This window comes from Podarcis liolepis (assembly GCF_965112155.1).
Source record: "Podarcis liolepis genome assembly, chromosome: 3".
NCBI classification, from domain to species: domain Eukaryota; kingdom Metazoa; phylum Chordata; class Lepidosauria; order Squamata; family Lacertidae; genus Podarcis; species Podarcis liolepis.
In genome coordinates this window covers 76,533,871-76,556,196 of record NC_139557.1, presented here as the reverse complement: position 1 = coordinate 76,556,196, position 22,326 = coordinate 76,533,871, and the positions used below count along the sequence as shown (strand labels likewise).

Here is a 22,326-nt window from a genome sequence, read left to right as displayed (position 1 = left end):
ATTTACGTGCATTCAAGGCATGCATGACTACACGCACACACATCACCATAAACCTAGAAGTGGCACGAAAAGGGGCAAAAATGGCCCTAAAATAGCACAAAAATGGTGCGAAAACAGCACCTAGCAAGCCCAACTACTTTGTTTGGACCTGAAGCACTAAGCACCTCAGAAATATTTTCATCGATGCGTGATGTAAAGGCTTCTGAGCAACATCCTCAGCCAGATGGGTGGGGTATAAATAATATATTATTATTATTATTATTATTATTATTATTATTATTATTATTATTATTATTATCCTACACCACTGAGACATCATTACCAAGCCCTAACAAATAAGCCAACATGAGATTGATTTCCAAATCTCTGGCAATACTTGTGGAGTAAGCTGCATGGCACACCAAGCTCTGCCCTCCAGGGGTGTAGAAAGGGGGGGGGCGGTGGGGGCGGTCTGCCCCAGGTGTCATCCATGAGGGGGGTGACAAAAAGGCACACCGCGGGGGGGCTCGCCCTGCCACCACACCATGTGCCGGCGGATGGTCCCACTGCCACCACCACACATGACAGATCACCCCCCCCACACACAGCTTGCCCTGCCCCCCCCCCAGGTGCACGGCATGGTCGCGCTCCGGGCACTCATGCAGCTAACTCCACCACTGCTGCCCTCAAGCACCTCACCACTGCTCTATATCCACCAGCGCCTGCAGCCCGAAGCAGCTGTGTCACTCTGCCTAATAGCAGGGCTGGCCCGATTCAGTCCATGGAGAACTCTAGATTGATGCCAAAGTCCTGACTCTTCACTTCCCTTTTTCCTAAACATCAGTGAATACAAGAGATCTAGTTGTTAATGATATGAACATATGCCATTCTTTTCTATGGGGAATGTAAATAACCCTTTCATGCTGATGGATGCTTTGCTAATCCAAGTGGGGGGAAGTAAACAGTGTAGTAAAGCTTGGGAATGGTTTGCTGGTAAGCCTCAATGTACAAAAGAGCTAGTTTTGGCAGAGCCAACGGGCTGGATGCTTGCATTCCAGAAATCTTAGTTACTATTGTCACTGTGGGTCTTTGGAGCTGTTGCCACATCATATGCATCTGCCATATTCTTTAATGCCGTGTCAAAAGAACCAGTGCAAAAATCAATATATTTCCTTCACTCAAAGTGGCTTAGATCACTGCACGTAAGCTTCCTTGTACAATTACTATATTTCAACCATCCACTTCCTTGTTCCATGTAAAGTCATGGTGCTTATTTGGGTAGTTGGATGTGCTTGTACCGAAACCATTGAAGAACCACGAAAACACTAATTTTCATATTTAATAACTGAATATCAGTCCCACCTCAGTCTTGTTTGGATTTAATAAATATTCCTTGTGACATCTTTTCCTTTGCATTCATAAACTTTTATGAGATTTAATCTAGGTTGTGATTGCTTTCATCCTTTCACCACTTTTAAAGAATATTAATGGCAGAGCTATGATTTACTGCTATTACAAAGGCATAATCTAGCAAAAGTTGCCCTCTGGTTTTAAACCATTATGTCAAGTTGTTTCTATGGTTGGTCTCATTAAGGTTACAGTTTGGCAGCCTTTCATTATAAATTATCAATTTATAATTTCAATTAAATATGTAATATGCAGATGCAGCTTAGTAATTGCTATGAGTTTGTGCCTCCCCCCTCCCCCCCCATTCCCAATGGCATGCCTAATCTCATATTCCATGGGTATAGTCACACATTAGGAACTCAATCTCATGTTGGCTCACACATCAGGGCTTCAGGGAATGAATTAAATGCACTATTTTGTTGTGTAGGAATTTTGTTTAAAAATTGTTGTCTTGGCCCTTTGGTGTGTTGCTTGGCTAGCTTGCTCAAGCCACCTTAAACTATAGATGTACGGTACAATTGTCTTCTGATGGTGGCACATGAAGCCAGATTGTGTAGTCCGATCAGAAGGTGAGAAGGCTGCTGGATGGTCTTGGGTTTGAGACAGGGGGTGTCAGGGTTGGGCCAAAGGCAGTAGTCTGGGCTGTTACAGAAACTGAGAAGCAGTCAGAACTAAAGTATAAGTAAGACTGAAGGAGAAAACAGAAGCCAAATATCAGGAGCATGCCATGAATAACCAAGGTACAGGAACACGCCTGAGCTCAGAAAGAACTTGCTGCTCAAGCTAAGCTCAACTACAACAGGAAAAAGCCGTTTTATACACCTTCCTGCCTAGGAAGATCTAACAGGCTGCCTGATAGGCAGTCTGGGGTCTGAAGGTAGCAGCACATGGGCCCAGAGGTTTCTGACAGACAAGCTAGAACTGTGAGATCTCATGTTTCTGAAATAGTGAAGACAAGGAGGCACAACAGAGCCAGACCCTCACAGGATTTGAACGCTCTGCAATCCCTCCATCTAGGTGCAGGTTGTATATATACATAAATAAAACCTTATATCATAAAGACAGCACAGTCTCTGCTGTGCCTCATTGTCCCAAAAGGGAACACAAACCCTGGTCAACTGCCTACAACCCCTGGAATCTCGCACCGCTCATGGAGATACGAGTGGCATGTAATAATATTAAAAGCTCGTATTTCCCACCCCCCTTTCAATCTCTCCCCTGCTTGCATTCTCTCTCCCTGCCCCCATGTAATGAGTGTGATACACTAACACACAATCCCACACTGTTTTCACTCCTGTTCCGGCCCTTTCCTTGGAATGCTGGGTGAGGGTTGCACATGTCTTTGGGGCCAGAGGTCTGTGAGGTCCAGAGATATGGCTTACTTCAGAGGCCACCTCAAGGCCACATCTTCTTTGTCCTCTCCTTCCCAGATGCTCTTGTGCCTGTTCTGAGGTGAAAGCAGGCAGGGGAACTGCAAATGAGTGCCATTCTGCTTTTTACCTGCTCTGGAGCAATTTGAAGCATTCTTGTTACGGGACAATAATTTCATCTGCTCTTAGGGTTGCACTTTTAAATATATGAACAAACTTCCTCTCTGCAACTAGATTCATGATCAAACAAAACTTTTAAATTAATCTCCTAGATTTCCTCTCCATTCTGGAGTCGTCTTTCCTCTGACAACACCAGGATGCTGAAAAAACAGGGACTCGAATGTTCACAGAAAAGAGAGACAGAGCAGAGGCCTTGGCAGCTCTGTAGTGCCCTTCTCAGGTTTCTGTTTCCTTTTTAATGGCTCACACACACCCCTCTCAAGGCCTGTCTCTGATTTTCAGGGCATGACCTTGATTTTACATCAAACATTCTCCTCATCCTGCTGTTGTCTGGCCAGATTACGGATGTTAAAGCTGATCTTTCATTAAAACATTTTGGGTTTTATTGTTTTCCTAAACTAAGACTCATCTAAAACTTTAAAACCCCTATGTTCATCCTTTCCAAAATCTCCCAGACTTTGCTTCTTTGTCTCTGACTTAATTATCAGACAGCTGCAAGGTATGATGGTGAAGAGAGAATTTAACTCGGGGAAGAAGCATCCGGTTTAAATCTATCTGAGGAACTACAGCAAATTAATAGCTTTTTTTATATATGCCCGTCTTTTCGTTCATAAGCTAACAGAAACTATTCTAGTTTTCTCTGAAATGATCTGGTTTATTATGACTGAAGCAGCATTTGTGCCGCTATTTGTTTGATCTGTCTACTCACTAGGCCATTTGCTAGGCCAATTCTTGCACATCTATCCACAACTTTATTAAGACAGACTTTTGCTGAGGCCAGATTCTTAAGCCCCCTCCAATCAGGATTGGTTTGGGGTGGGCAGCCCTCCTAGCAGTTTTTTGGATTACATGGAGCTCATCCCAAAGAACAACATTGTAAACAGACACTGAACTGTTGGCACACATAATCCACTCTATTTTATCTTGCTCTCAACACTTCAGCCTGAAATAAAAGAGGCTTGCATTGCTTAAGAGCATTTTCCATGTTAACTGGGTAGCGCTTGTTCCTTAAAGCACAACAAACAATATGACAATTATGACAATGACAACAGGTTCTTCCCTTAATGCCCTCCCAGATGACCTGCTTATTGAATGTTAATCCTGACTTGCTTGCACAAACTTTATATGGAGCTTATTATATAGCATCACTACTTTCCTCCTAGACTTAACTAGGTCAGGCCCCCTCAAGTTGGAAGGAAGTTATTAAGTTTCTCCACCACATGAACCTGACCAGACACCTGAGCTTGATTGCTTCAAGCTCAGACCATGTGCTTGAAAACGTTTTACCATATTTTGTAACCCAAAATTTCTGCCTGTGTTTTCTTGCTGCTGCATGGAAAAACACATGAATCCGACATTTGGAAAGTTTGTAAGTAAAAAACCCCCACCATGTTAACTTACCAAACTGTGTTGTCTATTCTAGGGTAGAAAGGGGAAGCATTGTAAGCAAACTAAAATAGGGTATTTTAAAGGTCTAACAGCCTCTATTCCCATGCTTTGCTGCATGTTTTGTATTTTAAAACCTCTGTTATGGCTCTCTCTTACTGGAGAATATTCTGCCCCATGTTTGTATCTAGGGATCCAGCAAATTCTTCTTTATTTAACCAATCATAACTGACACATTTTAGTACCAAGTGCTGGTAAAAAGAAAAACGAAAAACCATACCCATTGGCTGCCTGTTCCCTGCCAAGTGTGCTTCAAAGGGAAGTCAAAGGTGATGTAAGAGGAGTGAATCACATAACACTAACAGAGACAACATTAAGTATCAGTAACCTGCTTGGTTTGAATATGCTAGTAAGAATTGAGCAGGGGACTTTTACACATGCAACCAATAGGGATGAGGGAGACATTTGATGCAACACACTTTTAAAGGCAAGCCTGCCTAACTCATGCTTTATGAAACTATATGCAGACCAAAACAGAGTTATCCTTCAGGGCTCACATCTCTCTGAATTTTGAAGTGCAGTTCTCCAGCCAAGTGCCAATGGAGTTACTATGTCAGCCTGAATTACTGCTAGGTAGAAAATGGACTTTATTAATAAAACTGAGGAATGGTAGTTATTAATGAAGTTAAAAAATTATGACCACTTTTGCCTGAGCTCAGTGGGATTTGCATCTGAGTAGACCTGCTTATGTTTGCACTGTAGAACTCGGACATATCACCTCGCAGTGATTCACGCAGCCTCTTCTTGGGGTTCTCTCTCCCTCTCTCGACTCCAGGCTTCAACATGCTGTCACAGCCCCCTGCTAATTGGATACATCTGACATGCGTCGGCTTCTTTGAAAGTTCTCCAAAGGCACCGTTGCAAGGAGCCCATTTGTTTCACACTGAATTTACAGAGTGAAAGTTTTACCAGCTGGAAATCTCTGAACCAAAGCTGTTCTTCCACAAAGAACAAACAAATAGATTGGATCCAGACCATGGAGACTTTCAACTTTTGCGTTAAGGTATCACACTCATTACAGTGGGGGGGGGGGGGGGAGACAGAATGCAGGCCGGACTTGTTGAGTTTCAGTAGCAGATTTAAAAGCTGAGACCATACAAGCTTTTAATATTATTACGTTTTCAGCTGTACTTTTCGCTTAGCTTCCAAAATTGGTTCACATTTTCCCAAGGCTTTGCCTTCTGAAAGGAAGGGACTGGAGTTCAGTGGCAGAGCACATGCTTCACCCAGAAAAGGTTCCAGGTTCAAGCCCTGGTGTCTCCAGACAAGGCTAGGAAAAACTCCTGACTGAAACCCTGGAGAATCACAGCCATTCAGTATTAGGGATCATTGAATTGTAGAGTTGGAAGGGACCCTGAGGATCATTTAGTCTAACCCCCTGCAATGCAGGAATATGCAGTTGCCCCACACGGGGATCGAACCAGCAACCTTGGCATTATCAGCACCACGCTCTGACCAACTGAGCTGTCCAGGCACACACAAAGGAGACATTCATTTCAGTTCACATTTATCATTATTATCTTGATTTATTATCTGTCTTTCATCATAAGATAATCTGTCCTTCAACAAACATAGTCAATGTGCATTTTCCGAAACAATACGCAAAGCGAAACATAGCCACCCATCAAAATTCACACTTCTCGTTGAATTTTTCAATGCAGTTCTCTAGTCATTCAGTGTAGTTCCACGCGCCACCAACTTCATTTATTTATTGCTGCTCCAGATGATCAATTTATTGAGCATTTGTCCTGATTCGCTTGCACAAAGTATACACAGAGGTAAGAATGTATCCCATTTTTATGGAGCGCTTGTTGTTATTTGTTTGTGGGGCAGTTTTGCAACGATTAGCATTCATCCTGATTTGCTTGCAGGGTGTTAAATCGTTCATTCCTCCCACACTGTTCGTTACATTTCCTGCAAAGTCCTGCAAAGTCTGTTTCTTTTTTAAAAGTGGATTTGTTGCACTAATCCGCTTGAATTGCGCAAACCTAAATTTCTGGTATGTGCTTGAAGCTCTCCTGCAAAATACTGGAGGCACTTTTTGTTCTCTCTCAGACCTTCAGCAATCATTCATTTTAAGGTGGCTGAAATTGTGCTTCCCTGCACCTGGCCACTGTCAGTATAGCTGCCTGCCTCTTAACTGATTCAGTACCAGCTCATAAAAGATGCACGAACTTTACAAAATTTAGACCGCCTCTCATTTATTCCAGCTACGAAAGAGAGACAGTGATAGTTTTGTAACTCTCCTAGGATGGGAAAAAGCAACCTCAGCTTCAAATATATTGGTAGCATATTCAATATACGTAGTACTCATGTACCTGATACCTACCAGAAGACATTGTTGAGTGGTGTGTGGAGCAGCACATTTTAGCAACTGGGAACAAGAGCAGAAAGATCAAATCTCTCTCCAAAAAGTTCATTTGGTTCAGCGCCTTACTGTCTCATGATCTTTTTAAATCACCTTATTTTTTGCAGTCGAGCCTGTAAACAGTGTAGTAAATTCATTACCATCTACAATCAACAGTGCCCACTAGGAGTTAATTTTTCATGAAGATATAGTACACAGCATACCAAAGTTTCAGAGAAGTGGCAGTTGTTTTATTACTCACCCCACATATTGGAAATGCCAAATGTGTGTGATATGTTGATTCCCCTTGGGTAAAAAAGGAAGTGTCATGGAGCCCACCAACCCTCTGAAGGCTCTAACCTTTAGGGATTTTTGCCACTGCCTTCCTAGCTAGTGAGATGCAGGGAAGTTCACAGCCTCTCAGGAGATTAACTTGGAAACTGGAAAACTGCCAGCTTACTCTTGCTGGGAGAAAGACTCAGCTCATCTTGCCTTGATATTCTGCTTGCCCAACCCTTGTAATGTACAACCTGGAGAGCTTGGCTCTTGGGATATGTTCCTGAGGGTGTTCTGGAACCATCCTCCAGGATCTGAATTAGAAAGGTTTTCTTTTATTTTTTACGTGAGGAAGGAAGGTATGTGAGAAAAGGGGAGGGGTTAAAACAAACAAAAAAGTGCCTAAATGAGGGGCTAAACCACGGGTAGGCAACCTAAGGCCCAGGGGCCGGATCTGGCCCAATCGCCCTCTAAATCTGGCCCGCAGACAGTCCAGGAATCAGTGTGTTTTTTACATGAGAAGAATGTGTGCTTTTATTTAAAATGCATCTCTGGGTTATTTGTGGGGCGTAGGAATTTGTTCACCCCCCAAAAAAAAAATAGTCCGGCCCACCACAAGATCCGAGGGACAGTGGACTGGCCCCCTGCTGAAAAGGTTTGCTGACCCCTGGGCTAAACTTTCCACACATGGTGGACCTGAAGGGTCTTAAAAAGGTTTAGCCGCAGTCAAAGCTATTATACATCATTCTATCCTTATCTTGGGTAGCAGGAGGGCAGATGACCGACAGCTTGAGAGAGCCCAACCAATGGGAAGGCGACATGAGAGACTAGGCGTGTCCTGTGCACAAAAAAATGGGAGCTTATGGGCTGTTATTGTTCTGACTAAGCAGGAAGGAGGGGTGAGAATCAGCCCTTTTGCCAGAGCTAGTCTTTGTCTTTGTGGATTTGGAGGAAAAATAAATGCTGCACAAGTCTTATGGAAATTTAGTCCTTGGTCTATGGAGGTTGGCAGGGCCTGTGCAGAAATGTTTTTGCATGAGGTTACTGACATCTATGTAGGTGACCAGAAGTGAACTCAGAGCATAGACAAGTCCTATTTTTGCTTTTGTCATCAATGGAAGTCTTTAAATTCCAGGCATTATCTTGCCTGTGTTTATTTGAGTCAAGACACTTTTATTTTGATCTATTATTTAGAGGCAATCATGTTTATTAATATTTTGAAGTTGTACAAAGCCCCAGATGCCTCATTACACAGTCAAACAATAAACAAGTGTGCGTTTAGTACATTTGACATAATCCATAAAGAAACCAGTTTATTGTATTAAAAGATTAGATACGCACACTGCCTCTGGCTGAGCTCACGGCCTAACAATATCAACTACTTGCCAAAGACCCCTGCGATGAGCAGGATCTTATTAGGAAGCCAAGTTTGACAGATAAACTCATGCTGGGAAATCAGTATAAAACAGCATCTGAGCATGGAAGGGGGGGAAAGAACAAATTTAAGTATTCATTGCACATATTAAAATATGTGGATTTACATAATCAGCACATTTCACCTGCCCCAGCACCCCACAGATCTTATTTAGAGTGAGGCAACACCCCTAAGGCATTGTGTATCCTAACTCCAGGGATAACCCTGCTTTATAAGCAAACACCTGCTTCTCCTTTGGTTCAGGTCCAGCCAACAACACAACCTAGAAAATGGTCTAGAAAATAGAAATGAGGTAAATGTGAAATGGAAAAAAGGAGAATGAAAGCAAAGGGACACTCTGTAGCACTAATGTACATACACAACAGGGGTATCAGGTCCATTAATTGACTGGTTGATTAAAAAAAATACTTATATCCTGCAATGTCATAAAAAATATCAAAGCTGTTTACTATACAATTTTTAAAAATCACATAAAAACTAAAACCACAGATCACTGGCTAGCTAATACAGAAATGTTTTCCTTCTGATTTGAGTCTGGACATCTGTGAGTGAGAGACCCAGGTTCAAATCCTGGCCAAGCAATGGCACCCTGGCCATCTCCCTCGCACCATTTTTCTTGACCTGATCTATGCAAGCCAGTGGGAATTTGCTTCTAGGCTCCATAAGCAGGGAAAAAATGTTGCTTGTCTAAGCATTCTCTATTATTGCAAATGCTTTTTGAATTTATCTATGCCCGGGGCATAAATAGTTTTTCATTTCTGCAGGGTACGTAATAACTCTGGAATGTAGTAAAAGGGAGGGACGGCGAGTCTTGTCAGGAGGAGAAACATTCATTGTGTGCACGCGCATGTGTATATGGACAAGGTTAATACCTCAATGGAATCATCTTTTATTCCTCTGCTAGCATCTTTCATTCTCCAGTAGTTTCAAGCACAGTCAAACTCCCACTTTGGGTTTAGATGCAATCATCTTTCTATTATAGGAAGGCTTCATTGTGTTTCCAAAGACCTAGCCAACAGCATCACTTCGAGACCTTGGATTGCTGTGAATTCTGATGTGAACTGACATGATCCACACCTCCTGGACTAAGGTGTGGATTGGGACCAAATTGCCCTTCAAATTTCACACTTCCCTGATTTTTGCAATATAGATCTTGGCTAAAAAAAGTACCAAAGTGCCTTAAAATGTGAACATTGAGATAAAATGCAGCCTTAAATGTGTTTTGTAAATGAAAATGTGCATTTTCTTGTGGCATTTTAAAAAATATTCCAGTGATTTATGTGGAAACCCAGACGAAATGGACTTGTGAATGAACAGGTATGAAATGGACACAGATCAGAAATTGATTGATACATTTCACCTCTCCTCCCAGGTAGAATCTACACACATATAAAAAACATTTTGAAAAATACATCAAATTTCGCATAGCTCACTGTTGCCATCTATTGTCACATTTGTATACTGCACTTTACAATACATTAAAAACGTTTTATTTGTGGCTGTATAGCTGAGTCCCCAGCTACTGCATTTAGATGCACTTTTGATGTAGCAGAAATGCAGTTGGATAAAATAAGATCAGATTGGAAAACCACTTAAGAAATTATTAATAACTATTCACAGTGATAATACTGCTAGCTTGCAAGTGAGATAAATTGGTTAACATTCACAGCCTTGCACTGATGCCTCATGGGCTGAGGCATAGTAACCAAGAGCATTTTCACATGTGACTCTTAAAAAAGCATGTGAGTCTGGAATGCAGTTCATGTGAAAGTTCCTGCAGATGAAGCAAATTGACTATTGGTTCAAAGCAATGTAACTTGTTTTGTTTTATTTATTGGCATAGGACATTGTAAAAACCTACTTGAACATTACTTCTGAATATATCCTCTGAGTCAGTTCAGTTAGCCAACCAACCTAGAACCTCACTGTTGTGGTGGCCTGAACTGCGAAGGGCTTATTTCCATGTTGAAAACCTCACATGTGATGCACATGAGATGATAACATGCGAAATTTGACTGGTTTAGTCCAGAGATGGGTCTTGCTAGATGACAAAGATCTGTGGATTTGCATGTGCTACAGAGGCGTCACTCAATAGAGGGAGAAACCACATGGTGAGTGACTATGTAATCCGCACTGAGCATGTTTTCGGGTTTCATTCAGTGTTTGCTGCTGATTTCACATAGAGGTGCCCCCAAGAGATCACTGAGTTTCTTGGCAAGTCAATTTGCACGATGAGCTGGAAAATACTGCTGTTTCTGCCAAAATCCACACAAAGGGCTGAGACTTAACAATGCTGCATCAGCAGCTCATAATCAAGTGAATGCGCAGTTGATTGTTTATTGAAATGGGGTTGGGGAGGAGTTCAGCTCAAATGTATAACAAGCTGATCACTGAGAGGTGAAAACTTGATTTTTAACCTGGACAGTAAATCTTTCAATTAAACCTTAAATGTGATCATGTGCCCCCTTCGAGTTACAAAATTGCATGTGCGTAACTTGCAGAGCAAAGCAAAATTCTATTAAATGATAGAAGGCAGCATAAGGGAATTCTGTGAAATTTATCTCACAAACTATCCATCACACACACATTATCTATCCACACACACAGCAAGTGTGAGAGAAAGTCTCTAAATATTTGTGTGCACCTACACACAAATGTTAACATGAATGGAGTAGAAGATCATCAAGATTCTGCCATCGCATACGATGAGTTATATGAAAATGTATACTGCATGTTTCTTAGAAATCTTGATGCCATGGGTCTCTCTTCCATGGAAAATCTATCTGTGCCTGGGTTTGCCACATTCTAGAAACCGTTTGTTTCAAAATGCAGCTGTATATTCTAAGTAAAACTGAGCAGTGTACAAAATATAAAAGAAAAAAATTAAGAGCCAGAGTCCAAGAAAGCGTTGGTAAACATATACTGTATATTTTAAAGAAGTGTTTAAAGGTCATTCCTGTCTCTGCCTCACAAATCACCTGAGGGAGGGCATTCCAGAGGGTGGATGCTATCACTGAGAAGGTCCACTTTGGAATTATGAATTTATGAAACTCTCCAAGATTGCAAAGTTGCTGAAGAGTCAAAACATGTCTGGCAGTTTTAAAATTATTAATGTTTCTGAAACATTTGTTTAACTATAGACCTGGATGAATTTTAGATTCATAACATTTTTTCCATATTTAAGCTCCTCCCAATCATATCAAATCAGAACAGCAATTGGGAAACCTGATCTTGAAACACTGGAAAAATAAATACAGTCCAACAATCCGTCAAGGGGCCGAAGACATGCCCTTTCCCACCACGTCTGAACTGGCTATGTGATTGAACCAACTAGAGGCAGGAATGATGGTGGTTGTTTGGGTTCTACCTTCTTGATGGGCACCAGAAACTATCCTCCAGAATTCCTTGCTGTCCTTTGCTTGAATTGCCCTGAGCAGATGATGCCAATGGCCTTCGTAGAAAGATTTCTTTTTCTTATGGAAGAGCTCTGAAAGATGGTCTTTCATGTTTAGATATTATTTTAAGTGGCTTGGGTTCTTCCTGGATTGAAATAGCTGAAATGCTTGTCTCAGAAGAGATTTCTCATGATGGCATTCTTTCTCAAACCATGAGACAGCTTGATGTGTTTGCCTGCTCACGGGTCTCATACTGCCTGTGTATTATAGACTGCAGAAGCAAGATGTTTACCGAAGCTATCTTGACACTCAGTGCTTAGCTGACAAAAGGTTGTTGTTGCCAGTTAAAAAAAGCAGTCCCTCAATGGCAGGGTGCGGTCTTTTACCACCTACTATGTTTCAAACACTGTATGAGGTCAGGAGAAAATCTGCTCCTATTTCCACACACACACACACACACACACACACACACGTATACATATACAGTGGTACCTTGGGTTACATATGCTTCAGGTTACAGACTCTGCTAACCCAGAAATAGTGCTTCAGGTTAAGAACTTTGCTTCAGGATGAGAACAGAAATTGGCCTCTGGCAGCGCAGCAGCAGGAGGCCCCATTAGCTAAAGTGGTGCCTCAGGTTAAGAACAGTTTCAGGTTAAGTATGGACCTCTGGAACGAAGTAAGTACTTAACCCGAGGTACCACTGTATATACATACCATTTTCAACAATCATTTAACATATTTTCTTATCTTATACAATATTTTGGACTTCCATCAACCACCTCTGAAGATTTTTCAGTCTTTATCACTTAGTTTACATTTCTTAATTTCTCTATTACTTTTAATCATCCTTAACTAATAAATCTCATCATAGTCTTCATTGCAATATTTTGTACACAACTTCTTGCAGTCCTACTAGCGTAATTTGTTTATTACAATTGCTTTTCAAATACGGTAGTTCAAATATTTACTCCAGTCCTCTAAGAATCTCTGGTCCCGCAGGTTTTGGGTCCTTCCTGTCATCTTATCTAATTCTGCATAGTCCATTAATTTCATTTGCCACTCTTCTTTCGTCGGTAATTCTTCTTGCTTCCATTTCTGTGCCAATAATATTCTTGCTGCCATTGTTGCACATAAAAACAATTTGCTATCCTGAAAATCTGCTCCTATTTCCAACTCTGAGCTTGGAGTTGGAAACAGGGGCACAACACAAGTCCCCCCACTTTTAACAGCTCAGAGCTGGAGGAGGGCAGAAGCTTGAAATGGCTGACCAGAGGAAATGGGAGCTTGTTAGCTTGTACCACATGTGTCCCTGAAGGGCACTTTGAGCTGAAGAGGGAAGGAGAGACGTGGTGCTCTTACCACTTCTTAACTTTTATGAAAGGTTTTTGATAGTTTTGTATATTTTCTTCTTTTTATCAGTCTTGGAAGTGAGCGAGATAAACAGATCCAGCAGATCAATTTATCTTCCTGATATGCAGACAAAAAAGAGAGAATAAAAAATGTTCTGTTCCTTGTTTCGAGGCCTGTGCCAAGCTTATGTCCAAGAGAGGAGTACTTTTATATCTTATCTGTATATTGTTAGTACGTGGGGTTCCGACTGCTCTGCCAAACCCTGGGGATTCCATGGAGCCTTATCAAAGGTTACATCAGCCTTCACCAAGCTTGTGCCCTCCAGGTGCTTGCTAATTAATTAATTAATTAATTAATTAATTAATTAATTATCTGCCTTTTGCTCCTATGGAACTCAAGATGGCTTATAAATTACCTCTCCCATCAGCCCCAGACAGTACCTGAAAACCAGCTTGTCTACGGTTACTAGACTCTTTCCGCACAATGGCAGCCACAGACTATAGCACATGCCTTTATTTGTGTGGAGTAATGGCTCTGTGCATCCTAGAATTTATCTATAAGAACATTTATAGGAACATGCCTATTTCGATACAGAGGTACCTTGGGTTAAGAACTTTGCTTCAGGATGAGAACAGAAATCGTGCTCTGGCAGTGCGGCAGCAGCAGGAGGCCCCATTAGCTAAAGTGGTGCTTCAGGTTAAAAACAGTTTCAGGTTAAGAACGGACCTCCGGAACGAATTAAGTACTTAACCCGAGGTACCACTGTATTATAACTTCTGTATGTTTTAAAGTAGGGTTGTAAATCTTTCTTTTGTAAATTATCTTTTGTAAACCCTTTTGAGGTGTCATTTTGTTTTGACAATCAAACGGCGTATAAATTTTATGAAATAAAAAAATAATATCTCTACTCTACTTTTCAGCCCAAACAAAGCCTCCTCTCCCGCCTCCGGTTTACAAACAATACACAAAAACAATAATGTCATTAACGTTGCAGTCCTAAAGTGCTTGGGAGGGTGGAGAAGGTGGTTCACTGTGGTGTCTAAAGCCTTCCTGTTCCCCTGACATGACCTGGGAACGGCGGGGAGGAGAATGCCAGCCCTGTATCTCATGTGCTTCCCCCTGCTCCCATTGCTCCCAATTCCCAGAGTTCCCTGTGAAGAGAGACTGGTTGTTAAACCACTCTGGGAATGTTCACACTGGGAGGGGAATAGGGGTCTGCTAACAACGCTCAGCACCCTTAACAAACTGCAGATCCCATAATTCTTTGAGGGAAGCCATGATTGTTTCAAATGATACCATAGCACTTTAAATGTATGGCCTGAATGTGGCCTAAATCTCAGTTAGCCCTTGAGTTCCATAGGCTTGGGCCCACAACACTGACTAAAGAAATCTTCCGTCTCCCCAACTCAGTGTGTTCCTGGGTCTTATGGGGAACAGAACATCTGCACACGCCTCCTTCAGGCATCCCCTTCCCTCTCTCCTCTGTGCACCGCAACTTGCTAGCAGAGATCCAGATGCTGATCAGCACATCTGGAGGGCTGGATGGATGTGTGGAAGATGCATATAGACCTCCCCATTCCTTTTGTCAGCACATGCAAACTGAAAAGTACATGGGGTGGAGAGCTGTTTTGAGTCCTCTCCTTCACCCAGGAAAAAAAATAATACCTTAAACAGAAACAGAAAAAGAGAGCAACTGAAAAATACATCAAACGACCATGAGGTCCGAAAAAGAAAAGGAAAAAAAGACATTTAAAATGGAGCAAGTTCTTCAAAGTAAAACAGACGCAACAGTGTCGAAAAGCATTTAGTCCTCCATGTCCAAGGCCCTCAGAGCAGGAAGGTTTGACCACACTGTCAACTGCTGACAGTCAGCAAGCCTGAGGGGGGTCCCTGCGAAGGGATTTCGGTAATCAGGACTCCACTAGTAGAAAACGCTCCCTGTGGCTGACAATAAAACCTCCAAAGAGAACTAGTTTCATTTGATAGCTTTAGAGGTGATCAGTGAGGTTCACAGGGGACCAGGCACTCCTTGACATATCCTGGGGCTAGACCCTTTAGACTGAACTCTTATGCATAGTTATCCGAGTAAGCCCCACATAGGGCTTATTTCTTAGTAGACTTATTTAGGATTGCACTATTAGAAATTTAATGTTTTTATATGTGATCTTCAGATGAAAACTGATATAGAAATTTCATTAACAATAATAATAAACAACAATAGGTTAGCTAAATTACTGCTTAAACAACTATGCCTAAATGTACAGAACTGGAAAACTTGATGTGATTGTGTATATGGATTTTTGCAATTTTTGTTTCGTAGTTGTTTACATGAGCAAGTGAAGGTTGGTATGGAGCAAGACGGTTTGGGCAGAAGGATATCAAATGTTTTCATTTGCATCTCAGCTTTCTCTGTTTGTTTGAAAGGAATCTTTAAGGACAAGTAAACACTTAACCTTTGTAAAACAGGGGAAGAAATTGTTTTCAAATTCTATCTGAAGCTGTAATCAAAATATACCTCATAATATTTGTATGTGGTGAAACCATGTGAAAATGACACTCTGTTAGGCAAAGTTAATAACAATTACAAAGGAAATTACAGTGTTATCTTCTAGCATTACAAACGTGGAGTATTATTTGGTTTTGTGGTGGTGGTTTTTAAGTAGGTGAAACTCAAGAGATATGTAAATCCTTGTGTACCCACTTGCTAACACTTGCCTTTCTGGAAAAAACAAATAAAAGGAAATCTAAAGATTTTCTGTTTGATAATAATTGCATTTTTAAAGCAAGTATTATTGCTTTAATTAATAAAAGCCAAGTTCCCCTAAAGCAGTGAGGCATTTCTAGAAGACTAAGCTCCTCCTCCCATATCCTGTAGCTGCTCAACAGCTTCTCTCCACCATGTTATTGGTGCTCGAGTAATACAGCTGATCAAAATTGAATTACATGTCAACTATATTATTATTATTATTATTATTATTATTATTATTATTATTATTATTATTATTACTTTTTACCCTAACAGGGACTCAAAGTGGCTTATATAGAATTCAGGAAAAAACCAGAATCAATTGTTTCAAGTTATTCAGAGGAAAGCCAAGCTATAAAGGGCTTCTTAGCTATATTTAAGCCTCTGTACACATTGCCATTTACTGTGGCTGGCTTTTGAATCTGTGTACAAATGCTGTTACCCAGAATGCTGAAATATCCTGTGTTTTCTTGAGAAATAGTGCTGTTTTATAGGGCTGCCAAAGCTCAACAATTTTCAGGGTGTCCTGGTTTTCACTCTTTGAAAAATGGGCAGCCCTATGTTTTATGCATTTGCCCTCAGAGCAGCTTCACTCTGAAAGGAAAAAGTGAAGCCACATTCACTTTGCAGTTAAGCTGAGGCGTGTACACTTGAGACAGCCATGTGCAGGTAAAAACACATGCACAGATAACAACTTCATGTGCAGGAGTTTGGGGGGTGGGTTGTAGGGGCAGGGAAACCAAGTAGGTAACACACATAAAAGGCATTCCTGCCCTCTCTCTGGTGTGTACAGCAACATGCAAATACATTGTGAAACTCAGCAGGCGGCAAACCACTGCACTGCGTTTTTAAGCCGTTAATGTGCACCTAGACTAAGTGACCACTTTAAATGAGATGCAGTTGGGACTGGTTCCTTCCTCCCAGCCCTCTTCATTCATAAACACTCATTCAAGAAAGCCAAGCTAACCCCCAGCTGTGGCCTCTTTCTGTTGGCTCTCTGAGCAGAGAACTTCCTTGCAACTTGGCTCTGGCTATAGAAGTCACAGCTTACAACAACTGTTGCTTTGATGTATTTCACTGGTTTAACCAATATATGCAAAGAAAAGAAAAAGTAAAGCACAAAACAAACATGAAGAAAGTAAGAAATCTAAAAGAAAACACATCATTTCATTTTATAACAATATCCTCTGCTCACAGAAGTTACAAACAGAACCATTTTCTTTTAAGTGAATTACAACAGTCTCTACTTTTTCTGCCATCCAAACCAAATAAGCTGCTTCGAAGCCCCAACTATCAGCTGATTGTCAGTGCTGCAAATCACAGCCCTGGCAATCAGCTGGGATTGACCACATTAGGTAGATCCCCATTGAGACTACATGAAGAGTGCAGGTGGTATCCAATGTGAGTACAAGAGATGTCCATTTGCAGCATGAAATTCCCCCCTCTCCTATCCACTGCAGCCTCCTGCATGCTCTCAATAACAGCTCTGGAAGGTTTGGGGACCAACTGGAGCAGAATTGGGGGACATGTGATGGAAGGAGAGGAAGGCGAAATCCCATTGTACTAGCAGAGTTCCACTTTCAGAGCATTGGCTACAACCGCTACAACCCTCTCCCCTGACTTCTGAATTTATTGTTGCAATGGTGCCTCGCAAGACGAAATTAATTCGTTCCGCGAGTTTTTTCGTCTAGCGAATTTTTCGTCTTGCGAAGCACGGTGTCGGAAAAGTTTTGGAAAAGCTTCAAAAATCACCAAAAACCTCAAAAAAGGCTACCACACCACGTTCTATGAGTTGCTCCTCGAAGTCAAGTCGCAACTGTATTAACGGTGTTAAGAAAAAGGAAACAAACTTGCAAAAATGCAAGACGTTTTCGTCTTGCGAAGCAAGCCCATAGGGAAATTCGTCTTGCGAAGCAGCTCAAAAACCGCAAAACCCTTTCGTCTAGCGAGTTTTTCATCTTGCGAGGCATTCGTCTTGCGGGGCACCACTGTATTCATGTTTTATACTGTATTTTATGCTGTTTTTTGTTGCATCAATTAAGTGTTTTAAATTTGTTGTTAGCTGCCCTGAGCCTGGTTTTCTGAACCGGGAAGGGTGGGGTATAAATAAATTATTATTGTTGTTGTTGTTGTTGGGTGTTTTGGACCAAATAAAGACTGCCCCATTGTTGCCATGAAGTCTCAGACCAGACCAACAGCAGCCTCTGAATGAATGGTGTTGGTGCAATAGTCAGAGGGTTGAAGTAGGACCTGGGAGACCAGGGTTCGATTCCCCACTCGGCCATGAAGCTTGGGCCGGTCACTACCTCTCAGCCTAACCTACCTCACGGGGTTGTTGTGGGGATTAAATAAGGAACAGAAGAACTATGTAAGCCACCTTGAGCTCCATGGAGAGAAAGGTGGGGTATAAATGCAACAAACAAACAGCATTAAAGGCCCCCAGAACTATTGTCCTGGGGTCCTTCAACACCACACCAGAGACCACTTCAGCCATCTCCATCAGTGAGACCACTGGGCAGCATGGTGGTCAGTACAGCAGCAGCATCCCCTGTTTGTCCAATAACAAGTGCAAGCCCACTAAATTTGCCCCAAGATCAAAAGGTTTCCTGGTAAATTAGATGGAACTCCTATGGAAGATGACACCCCCGCTCCTCCAGCCTGGCCTGGGGCTGCACCAAGTATCTGGGTGGACACAGCTCAGTTAGATCACACACACCCAAGTCTATGATACTTGCCATGTGGCCCCTTCATCCATGCAGGGGCATCTTACCCATAGAGGCCAGTGGCGCAGGGCACCAGGGTGCCAAATTCTGGAGGGCGCCAGGGAAGAGGTGGAAGCTGGATGTGGTGCCTCCCGGCATCAGCTCGCTGCCCTCGCCCGCCTCCGTGCCCAGAGCCTCCACCTGCAGTGGCCACCATGGCACGAAGTGGCCAGCTAAGCCGGGAGCTGCCGCGCCCAGACTCCGCCTCTTCCCTGCTGGAGGAGCTGCCCTCCAGCCGCTGCTCCCCTCCTCCAGCCACGCAAAGCTGGGCATGTTGCCAGTAACGCCGTCCTCCTTAAAAACGTTGGCAACTCTGGGAAACGGGGGGTGGGGCACTGCGGTGCCGGATATGCTTAAGACGGCCCCTCCATCCATGATCACAGATGCTGACTTGGTACTGACCTTGCTCCCTGATAAGGTAGCAGAGGGCTTCCTTTATTCTGTAGAGCCAATTCATGTCTTCCTTTCCCTTTAAAGAAAGTATCCTAGAATACCTCTCTATGAAGTTGTCACATCTACTTTTTATGATCTTACGTCTGACCACATAAAAAAATTGAGAAGGCAAAGGCTCAGGTGACCTTTTCATTTGGGTATGTGAAATAGTTATCTTCAGTGCTTTTTTTTCTAGAAAAAGAGGTGCCAGTACTCACTATGAAGTTATCACAGAAAGTGCCACACTTTTTAACAACAGAAAGAGGTGGTGGCACTGCGTACCCTTGAGTACCTCCTGGGGGGAAGCACTGGCTTATACACATTTATTTTTCCTGCAGACTCCATATATAAATTGACTTCCAATGGAAACAGGCATATTATATGTTTTATGGCGGCGGAGGATAATTGCAAATATTGCAGAATAAAATAATATTGGAAATTCACTTGGGAAACTTCAAGGTTTCCTCACACGCCAGCTGGTTCTTGTGTAGTGCCATGTAAATAATAATGAAACGAAACAACCCCAAACTGCCATTGCCAACTTGATGTCAGTGTTTTATTAGCAGCTTCCCTATGTGACAATGTGCCCAGCACAGCTTGTATATGTCTGTCATCCTCCCTCAGTGCTTGTTTTGCGTACCTTAGGGGTGCCAGTCAGAAATGAGAAGACTACGTCAAAGAACACACATATTTTTGAGAGCTGTGGTTGTTATGGTTCACACATGTACAGAAGACTCTGGAAAAGGACATTGTAGAACTTTCTTTTTCTTTTGGTATCACACATTGTGCTAAATACTGACCTTAAGCAAATCCATAAAGTGTTAAATATGACACTTAGGGTATGTACACATTAGCTTAAATCACAGCAAGGTTGTTTTTCTCCACTGTGCTTCAAGCCACATTTGCGCAATGTCATGCATATCAGGGAGGAGCTAAGGATGTCTTCACCTCACACGCATGAACTTTTTGGTTTCTCTGTCCCCTAACTCCTATGAATGAAGCTGTTATCTGCATCTGTGCATGTGTGACAGCTTTCTCAAATGGCTTAAGTACGAAGTGAATGTGGCTTCAGTTTTCTAGTTAGTTTGAAGCTGGTTTGAGAAAAATAACCACCTTAAACAGTAGTCTTTCTCAAGAAACTATAGGATCGCTACAGATTGTGGCTGATGTCATGTGTATTCAGCTTCAAAAACTAGCAGTGGGAGCGCACTGGATGTGGAGTAAGTGGTAATGTGTACATAACTTTTCCTAACGTACAAAGCAGATTCCTGTACACACTATACATCTCTGAAGGATATTCGTATCACATTTCTGCCCTCAAAGAATTCCAGGCACTGTAGGTTACCCCTCACAGTTGCAATTCCCAGCACCCTTTACAAACCACAGAATTCTCTGAGATGCTTTGAATGTGCTTTCAATGTATTGTGCGTATGGAGACGATTGCATGGGATATTATTTACAAGGGCCATCAAAATGCAGGATAAGAGTGTTTGAAAATAGAAACAAACAAAAACAGATAGAAAATAGAAACATACTGTACAGATATAAATATAGATATAAGTATTGCAGGGGAATGAAAGCTTTTCCTCAGACTTGAAAATTAAAAGTTAGTATTAGATTGGAATGCATTTTTTCCTCGTTTCTTTGCTTTTGCATGAGATGTTACAACAATGTTTCGTTGCATATTTTTTTCATTCTAGTATGTTGGTTGGAACCTAACTTTTGGTTCTTGTAAAAAATTCTATTAAAAAAATGCATCCAATAAACATAAAGTTTAAAGAGGAGGCTGCCATTTGTCTGTAGCACTTCATCACACTGGTTGTGTCACTCCCTTCTTTGTGCTTAACTTTCATAAAATGGGAATACTCTTACTTTTTTTCCAGAAAGACACTCTGATCTGGGTGCCTTTGAACCTCCAACACTGAGGAGTGAACCCCAAGAACAGGTGATTTTGAGCCTTCTAATAGAAGGAAGCTCCAAAGCTGAGGAATAAAGAATAAATCTTGGCAAACTTCTGCTATTTCATTTGGCACATGGAGTTCAGCAAGAGCCTCTTCTGATTTGTTTCTCTGCATTGTGAACATGCAACCAACATGTTGGCCGTAGAAGTTTGTAAGTCTCAGGTATGTCAGAATTGTGCCCCAGAATGCTCAAGAAAGAAAAAAAGTAAAAGCAAAGCAAACACTAGAGAAGATATGGAATTTTGAGAAGGTGCCAAGGGCTGCCAAGGGAAGGAGGAACCCCAGGGATCCCTACTGTCCAGTGTCCAAACTTTCACAACTCGGACTTCATTCAGTGGCTAAGAACACTGGAGCAGACAGGTTAGCTCATTTCACACAAAACCTGCACATTTTGCTCCATAACTTTCTTTCTAGGAGAGCTTGAGATTTATTTAAAAAAGAAAAGAAAGAAAGAAAGCTCAGATTCTAGGTCCCTCCTGGAGACACCAATGAAGGTTTTTGTGGGCACCATGACACCACAGGCCCTAGGTTAACAATCTCCACACTAGAATACTGGCACAGCATATCTCAACAACATGTCATTTTAAACATTTTGCATTATCTCATTTCTCTGTGCACTTTTCCAGGACATCCCCGTGCATCACATTTCAGTTGTTGCTTTTACGGCTGCAAGGTATGTATGTAACACATGTATTTATATCATTTTATCACTCTTTGGAAAACTAGAGGGTAAAAAAATGTTGCATGAAAAGTTACGAAATCTGCGAGTTTGAAGCATCTCAGGCTGCATCAAGAGCCTTTATTCGTCCTCGGGAAAGCAGAGCTAAGTTTAGGAATGGAATAGGCCAAGCCCACGAAACCAGACAGGCATGTTTTCAGAACTCAGTCGAGGAGAGTGCTGAAGAAATGCACGTAACAGCCAGGAGAGCAACAGTTCATGCAGGCAGTATTTCATGTGAATTCCTCCTTTATATCTTAGAAGGCTGGGAGGGGCTTGGCTGCCTACTTAGCATCTGTCATCCAGAGGATAGTATGCTAAGAGTAGAGGAAGTTAAGTGTGCATCATGCCAGAAACACAGCCTGTAGATCTTGAAAAGGATTTTGCAAAACATACCCCTTTGGCTCAACCATGGCACCTTCATGGAAATGGCCATAAAGAGCTGCCAGCTCTGAATTACAGTAGCAACAAGGGCAGGGTGCGCATATTTGGGATTTCAGCAAGCTGGTCACATCCCCC

General features: G+C 42.0%; 1 long non-coding RNA gene across 1 annotated transcript; it reads left to right on the top strand.

The window, feature by feature from the left end:
* Nucleotides 1–4,261: 4,261 nt before the first annotated feature.
* Nucleotides 4,262–5,363, top strand: LOC310704053. Its single transcript, XR_014524530.1, has 2 exons — nucleotides 4,262–4,305; nucleotides 5,158–5,363. It is a non-coding gene; the product is annotated as an uncharacterized lncRNA (long non-coding RNA).
* Nucleotides 5,364–22,326: the final 16,963 nt, after the last annotated feature.